Source organism: Trematomus bernacchii, unplaced genomic scaffold (genome assembly GCF_902827165.1).
Source record: "Trematomus bernacchii unplaced genomic scaffold, fTreBer1.1, whole genome shotgun sequence".
Lineage (NCBI taxonomy): Eukaryota > Metazoa > Chordata > Actinopteri > Perciformes > Nototheniidae > Trematomus > Trematomus bernacchii.
In genome coordinates, this window is record NW_022987549.1 from 1603361 (window position 1) to 1612817 (window position 9457).

Here is a 9457-nt window from a genome sequence, read left to right on the forward strand (position 1 = left end):
TCATCAAGAACTCAACCAAGCAGGGACTTATCAAGTTTCAAGTTTCAAGGCTTTATTGTCATTAGCACATGGGCTACAGTTTAGAAATGTCAATGAAAAACTGAAGTCACAGACAGAGGTGGGAAGTAGTGGAGTACAAATACTTTGTTACTGTACTTAAGTACATTTTTTTGGTATCAGTACTTTACTCCACGACTTATTTTTCTGACGACTTTTTACTTTGACTTCTTACATGTTGAACACAAATACCTGTACTTTCTACTTCTTACATGTTGAACACAAATACCTGTACTTTCTACTTCTTACATGTTGAACACAAATACCTGTACTTTCTACTTCTTACATGTTGAACTCAAATACCTGTACTTTCTACTTCTTACATGTTGAACACAAATACCTGTACTTTCTACTTCTCACATTTTCCAAACAGGCTGGTTCCTTTAGTTTGAATGTGTGTTTGGTGGCGTGATCATTATTATTTAGAGTCATTGCGTGCCTATTGATTTGAACACGATCCGTGTATCCATCATTTCCTGGTCTTCTCTAAAGAAGAGGGACCAATGAAAACGTTGTCATGTTGCCGTTGTTCAGCATGGAAACATTCATTAGCTAACAATGACATTATTGTTCTATTAATATAAAGGGAGGTCAGGTACTCTTTAAAACAGCTGCTAGTTATGGGTACTTTTTACTGAAGTACATTTCAAAGCCCTCTTTACTTTTACTTGAGTAAAGAAGTTTAGTCAGTACTTCTACTTTCACCAGAGTATTTTTAAACATGAGTATCTGTACTTCTACTTGAGTAAAGGATGTGTGAACTTTTGCCGTCTCTGGCAGGGACTTATGTAACCTCTTTAGCAACAGGGTCTATTTCCAGCGGTGGAGGGAGACAGCAGGTGGGGCAGAGGTATTTCAGGGGAAAAGGTCACAAACTATGATCTTCCACGCTGGGAGGCATGCTGGTAAAGCAGCAGGTGCAGACAGACCCGGGGCCGCAATACAACTGTTTCATGTCTTTAAAGGGAAAATCCAGCGATTCAATAAGAGTTTTATAAAGTTTAGGTACTTAATGCAAGAGACAGATTTAACAAAGAATGGTTAAAATGTGTGCAAAACAGGCCAAGATATCCTGACTTTAAGTGCCAACTGATAGTAAAGCAACCAAAAATGCTGGTTCGTACATTTCCCATAATGCAACTCAAGGGTCTTATTCTCCCAGACTGTTAAAGGTTGTCTTTCATAACTTTATACAAGCTTCCTGATATCATCTTTTATGAACTGTTCACATTTAACAGTGCAAGTCAATGCAAAGATTCGAAAGGCATCTTTCATCAATAATACATAATAATATCTTACATTCTTGTGAGTTCATATCATTTTTAAGTTACACAATACAAAGATAAATCTGTGTATATATGATAGTGTCACCGCTCTACTCAGATTTTTAATTTTTTTTTATTTAACCAGATAAAAACATTGAGATAAAATCTCATTTTCAATGCTGACCTGGCCAAGAAGGCAGCAACGTTTACACATAACACATAACACAAACATATAAAATGCAGAGAACATAACTAAGAAAACAAAAGTCGAAAAAGCAGTCACTACATTGAGCACATTAGGACAGTAAGAAAGGTACACTACTTATTACTGCAAGAGCAGCTGGTGGTGAGGACTTCAGACAACTTCAATTTAAAACATGATATAGAGACAAGTGCCCTCAGTTTAAGGCGTGATTGAAGGTCATTCCAAGACCAAGGACCATAATCCTTTTTCCAGCCTCAGTCCGCACAGCAGGAACCTGGACCCGTATCCAGGCACTGGATCTGAGGTTGTAAGAGTCACAAACTGGAGCAAATCTGGCACATATGTAGAGTGGAAGCTTACCTAAAATGGCTTAATAAAAACCAGTGCTGCATCCTACGCATAGTAAGTGAGGACCATCCAGTTAGGCTATACAGTGTGCAATGATGAGTCCTATAGGGTGCATTTGATATATAACGCAGTGCAGCATGGTAAAGTGGGTCAAGTTTGAAGATATTTGAAGTATTTAAGAAGCAGCTACACTGTTAGCGTAGGTAGCCATGATTAAGCCAAACTCTATTTAGAAAACAAGCATTTTAAAAGTTGTCTTGCAGACAGACATGAAAAAGCAAACAAATCAGAATCATTAGGGAGATATTTCAGCATCTTTTTGATCCATTTATTGCAACTAAAACATAGTCAAATCTGTGATTTTGGGTTCAAACATAGTGAACCAGGTCAACCTGCACATATAACACAAATACCCCTCAGTCACACTCAGTCAAGTGACGCAAGGTCAGAATTTGTTTAGCGTGTAAAAACACCTTTTGTCTCCAAATCCAGTCAACCCTGTCTGCTCCACCTTTCACATCATCAGGGTTCTTTACTCAGACTTCAGAGAGCTCCTTTCAGAGAAACAAAAGACATTTCACAAGAGTTTTCAGAGGCTAAGTGATTCTCATGACCCGTAAAGTGATGCCGAGTGCCTCTTAATGTGGCCTCAAACTAAATATACGTAAAGAACAACATCATCGCTCTCCTTTCCTTCAGACAGTTTCTGATTGCATCTGATTCTTCCTGCAGCCTTTGATTGTGTTTCCTATGAAGTGTCCTGTTTTGAAGCGCTCACATTTGACAGCCCACAAACTGAGAGCCGCTCACAGTCTATATTCAAGATTCAAGATTCAAGATTTGAGATTCAAGGCTTTATTTTCATTTGTACATATATAGCTACAGTGTAGGTATGTTCATTGAAAGCTTAGGCCACAGGCTCCTCCAACAGTGCAACACATACATAGGACATACTGTAGAACAAATACAACAGATACAATAGTGTAAATACAAATAAAATAGAAATAGTGCAATGAGAATGGATGGTCAGTGCATGGATCCTACTGTCAGTGCTTCTCATGACCAGAAAGTGAAGCGTGAAATCAGCCGAGAGCCTTTGTAAACATGGCTTTTCTTCAATGTGGCCTCAATCTAAATGTACCTTTGATTTGAGTTCCTATGAAGTGTGCTGTTTTGATGAGACCTCAGCCCACAAACTGAGAGCCAGACTGAGTGAATCTGATGGCAGGAGGCATGGACAGCTGGCAGAGAGGAGCAGTGGGCACCTATTGTGTTATTATTTAGTAATGTTTTTATAGTTTTCTTCAAATAGTTCTCTATCTGTGTTTTACATTTCTGTATGCACCACGACATCAAGTCAAATTCCTCGTACGTGTCAACCTACCTGGTTTAGTTTACTTTAGATTATTTGTTCATAGTGTCGTGGACAGTCCCCATTGATCAACTGTCACAAAGAACAGTACATGGAGCAGCTTTAGCCAACATCCAGCTGTTGTCCAGATGATAATAGACACCTTTTTAAAATCACAACACATCAACAGCATTAGTTATAAAGAAAGGATGGAAGACAAGTAGATAGAGGCGAAAGGATAAAAGAGAACAATACAATGCAAACAACACACGTTACTACATACATGTCACATATAGCACATCACAATCACACAACAGAAAGGAGGGCTCCATGATCACAACATGTAACACACACAGACGAGTGTAATAATTCTGTCTCCACTGTTCTGCACCACGGAGCTGATCTGAGAGACCGTGTTGACACAACACTTGATCCCCTTCGTCTAAAACAACCTCCCCACTTGGCAGAGTTGGGCATCTTTTTGGCAGCATGGGTCCATCCTGTATAAGTGTTAGCTTTGCCAGCGGACACAGGGCTGGGACTGTGGGAAAGTAGGAGAGACTCTGGATAGATGGAGGATAAGAGAATAGACTCACAGATAGAAATGCGTTGTAAGCAAAACCAATGTTTCCCTTTGCTGCATCTCAAAATGCTTTTTTTAGCGGAAAAGTGTTTTTTCTTGCCAACTTTTCATCATGTTGAGACCGTGCACTGCTTGTTAATGTCACATTTGGTTCAGGAAGCCAATACAATCAATAGCATCAGACAAAACATGTCAGGTTGGTGATTGGCTAATGGTTACACAAGCCAACACATCGTTATGACATCATAAAGTGGCCAAAATCTGATCAGCTCATTTTCAGACAGGTTTTTATAGAAATGGATCAGGACAAAAAGAAAGAGAATCTTTGTTCCTGAAACTTTCAGAGTCTCTTTCCACAGAGGGGACACATGTTGATGAAGAAGAGACATGAAGAAGAGGGGACACATGTTGATGTAGAAGAGACATGAAGAAGAGGGGACACATGTTGATGAAGAAGAGACATGAAGAAGAGGGGACACATGTTGATGTAGAAGAGACATGAAAAAGAGGGGACACATGTTGATGTAGAAGAGACATGAAGAATAGGGGACACATGTTGATGTAGAAGCGACATGAAGAAGAGGGGACACATGTTGATGTAGAAGAGACATGAAGAAGAGGGGACACATGTTGATGTAGAAGAGACATGGAGAAGAGGGGACACATGTTGATGTAGAAGAGACATGAAGAAGAGGGGACACATGTTGATGTAGAAGAGACATGAAGAAGAGGGGACACATGTTGATGTAGAAGAGACATGAAGAAGAGGGGACACATGTTGATGTAGAAGAGACATGGAGAAGAGGGGACACATGTTGATGTAGAAGAGACATGAAGAAGAGGGGACACATGTTGATGAAGAAGAGACATGAAGAAGAGGGGACACATGTTGATGTAGAAGAGACATGAAAAAGAGGGGACACATGTTGATGTAGAAGAGACATGAAGAATAGGGGACACATGTTGATGTAGAAGCGACATGAAGAAGAGGGGACACATGTTGATGTAGAAGAGACATGAAGAAGAGGGGACACATGTTGATGTAGAAGAGACATGGAGAAGAGGGGACACATGTTGATGTAGAAGAGACATGAAGAAGAGGGGACACATGTTGATGTAGAAGAGACATGAAGAAGAGGGGACACATGTTGATGTAGAAGAGACATGAAGAAGAGGGGACACATGTTGATGAAGAAGAGACATGAAGAAAGAGGGGACACATGTTGATGTAGAAGAGACATGAAGAAGAGGGGACACATGTTGATGTAGAAGAGACATGAAGAAGAGGGGACACATGTTGATGTAGAAGAGACATGAAGAAGAGGGGGACACATGTTGATGAAGAAGAGACATGAAGAAGAGGGGACACATGAAGAAGAGGGGACACATGTTGATGTAGAAGAGACATGAAGAAGAGGGGACACATGTTGATGTAGAAGAGACATGAAGAAGAGGGGACACATGTTGATGTAGAAGAGACATGGAAAAGTGGATTTTGCACAATAGGTGAGCTTTAAAGTGCCTGTACCTGTAGCGACATACAGAACATACGTTTGATCAGTTTAAGGATAGATAACAATTACATTACATTACATGTTAGACACTTTTATCCAAAGCAACTTACATACTCAATACTGTGGGCAATCACCACAGGAGCAATTTGGGGTGAAGTGTCTCAGGGACACAACGACATGCTGACTGCAGTGGGGTTTGAACCTGTGCTCCCCTGATCCGAACACCAACGCACAACCCACTGCACAACACGCCTCCCACAATCATACGTAATTGAAAGAAATGGGCTTATGGATGGAGAAACTGACAGAGAAAGACACACACACACACACACACACACACACACACACACACACACACACACACACACACACACACACACACACACACACACACACACACACACTAAACCCTGCTGCCATGTGTCAGTGTTCACATGCAGATGGGTCTCCATGGGAGGCCCCTGAAGTCTGCTGAAGTGGTCTCGCTATGAATACTCTGGGCAGAGACGCACAGATGTGTGTCCACATCACACATAGACAGAAATACACACACACACTCTCACACTCAGTAATGCTCCGCTCTGGACAGCAATGATGGAAAGCTGAACCTGATATTTGGTGTGTGTGCATGTGTGTGTATGTGTATGTGTGTGTCTGTGTGTGTGTGTGTGTGTGTGTGTGTGTGTGTGTGTGTGCGTGTGTGTGTGTGCATGTGTGCGTGTGTGCGTGTGTGCGTGTGCGTGTGTGTGTGTGTGTGTATTTAAGGATTTGGACAGTAAGATTGTTTATTAACCACAGTTTGAGAGGCAGAAGGCACGACCTAAGTGGAAACCTAACAATAATCTACGACTAAAATGCAGTTTTAATAAACATTCTTGGATACTTTAGCTTTAAAATAAACGTACAACAGATAAAGGGTGGAACAATACAGCACATTCATTGAAAATAAATACAAATGTAATAAAATGAACAGCACAGGTACAGTTAACAACGCATATAAAGAGGTCAGACAAAAAGTAAGAAAATTGTATGAAATAAATTAAAGACGCTTTTTTAAATCCCAGACACTTGTAATATCCCATTTTCCCCTTTCGCCTTTTGTACTCTGACATTTAAAGATATTTATTTTCCATTGAGTGGACAGAGTTGATTATGTTATTGAGAGGGAGAGTTCCTCTGAAGACTTTATTTTATAATAGTTATTTTACTTGAATAATCCTTAAATGCATGTATTGCTTCATTGAGACCTTTGGGGATATTCCCAAGGTACAAAAAGGTCAAAGACAAGTCAGATGTCAGGTGTAGAATCTCTCAGATTAGCTCTGACAGCTTTAAAAAGCGTGCAGAGTAAGTGTAAATGCTTCATCTGTACAAATGACCTCTGAACTTCTTCCCTTTCATTGACTATCTCTCTCCTTTATGAGATGAAGAGTCCAGACTCACAGAGATGACGATTGATTGACAGTTTTGGCTGTCATGGAGGTTATTGTGATTGAGCTCCTGCAGTCCCTTTAATTACACGTCCTCCATCACCACTATCACACTGACTTATCTATGACCCGACTGTCAGCATGTGTCTGTATTACCTTGACTTGTGACTGCATCTCTGACTTTAAATGTAAAAACAACACTGGAGGATGAAGTATGAGATGTTTAACGCTAATAAAGACCACTTCCTGTGTCTGAGTTAACGTCCTTTAATGGCGCATTTCCACCATGGCGCGGAGCGCGGTTTAAGCGTGCCGTGTCGTGCCGTGCCCGTTTTTGGTTGCGCTTCCACTAGGCCTAGTTACGGCCCGGCCCGGCCCGGCCCGGGGCCACTTTTTCACCTCTTTTCTGGCCCGACAAAATTGTGGTTCTATCGGGGCCAACAAACAGGGCTGAGTCGGGCTGAGTATGCTAAACTAGAGAGAGGAGCGCTGGCAAGGAGGCTACAACTACAACAAGATGAACATATTTGACCGTGATTTAATTGTAATACACGTTTCAAAATGATGCCGAAGTAACAACATACAGATACCAGTTAGTAAAAACCATGAATTAATGCTTTGACAAGTCTGCAGACAGACGGCAGGTGAAAAACCTTTTAAAATGCGTGTTTTCTAGATGGAGATTGGCTAAGCTAACTCAATATATGCTCCGACCGTCCACACTCACAACAACGGCCTATACAGACATAAATAAAGCAGCGACTGTATTCACCATGACACAGGCAGTCTGTGGTTTGTACTTGTTTAACTTTTGTCGAGTTTCTGAACATATATGAGGAGCTGTGAGCTCTGAGTGCTAACAGCTAACGGCTGTGTTGTCTTTCTGGGGTTCTCATTGAAGATGACGTCACGGCTCTGCCTACACTGCGTTACTATAGATACTACCCCAGTTCCTAAACTGTAATGGAAGCGCAGCATGAAGTGAGCCGGCCCTGTTAAGGCCCAACACGGCCAAGCAGTACCGAGCGTGGCCGAGGCCGACCGTGTGGTGGAAATGCGCCATTAGAAATGCATCCTCATCTCCACCTTTGGAAATTAGGTCACAGTGTACGTAGCAGGCAGATGCTGCACACACACACACACACGCACACACACACACACACACACACACACACACACACACACACACACACACACACACACACACACACACACACACACTGCACAATGTATGTGGGTGTGTTGAATCTGAGAAGTGAATGTAGTGCTGAGGACATTGGTGCAGCTGAATCTCAGCAGCAGGTGCTGAGTGCTTCTCATGAGACTCATTCCTTTAGGGAAACTTGTCATGGGACTTTTGGCTTCTTTGGTAACTAAAAAACAAATAGACTGAAGACATTTTTTGTTTTTCAAACTGTTTCAAAACAAGAACACAAGGCATCACAAGACCGTTTTGTAATAGCATCGATCATTAGGATTTTCTGGGTATTCTCATAGAGAAAAGTATCTGCTACTGATCTGGGTTAGTACATTTGTATCAGATGTTGGAGTGGATTAGCCAATAATCTGTGACCAATCCAGCCCATGTGTTAATAGACCCTCTCATTGACCGGATAATTCATAGCGAGCGATTGGGCGTGCTGTTGGCGTTGTGGCTGGCCTGAAACCGGTGGAAAACAAAGTCCCAAAGGGTAAAAAATAAGAGCTATTAACACTAGAGACTGCAATGAAAATGCCTAACTGTACAGACATCCAGATACAGGAAGCTCTGTCTGTAAGGGACCCTACGTCAAATGATCAAAACAATTTAAAGAATGTCAGGAAACTCCTTTGTTTGTGCCATAAGTTCCCAGGACATCGTGCAAGAAAAACTGCCCTTTCAGAATATCTATTAAAGGTCTACATTGAAAATACTCCTAAACATAATTCAGGATTGATCAATTATGTACTATTGGCACATTTCATTCTGGTTTTGTTTTATTATAGAGAGGTGTTCCATGTGTCTGCAGCAGAGGTAGACAGATGGGAAATGGTGGGAAGATGTTGGTGTGTGTTTCTGCAGAGAGGAGCTGATGTCTCTGGGCTCTGAGCCCATTAAATTCCCAGCCGGAGTTCAGACACAGCTGTTTCTTTCTGCTGCTCCTAACCCGGCATGCACTTCCTAATATTCCTGCTCAGACTGCAGGGTTTATGTGAGGAGAACATCAGACACTGGGGTCACTTAATACATCTTTCTGTTAAAATATGTAGACATTTAGATCGAGAAAGAGAGAAGGCAGTCCGAGTATCTGACAGTACAACTTGGAAATGTTAGCGTCAAATAAGAAAATCTAACTTTTTGCCTAAACTATAATTAAATATTTAAAAGAAAACAGATGTTACAGGGATCTAAAGATCTACGATAGGCCTATGAAAAGAAAAAACTTGCTTTTCATAGAAAACGACACCTTAATATCATATTTCTTCAGATTTGAGCTCAGACTAGCCAAGCTCTCATCAAAGGACATTCTTGATTTCAGTTGCATGACCAAATGACATTTATTGACCATTTGAATGCAGCCACAACTTGTATTATTGAATTGTTTGACCTTTATCTTCACGGTCTACTGTATATTTTCTACTTTTTAATGCTGATTTATTTTCTATTTTGAGATGTTTAAATTCTAGTATTGTTTATTTCTACCGTTTAACTTTTGTGCAATGC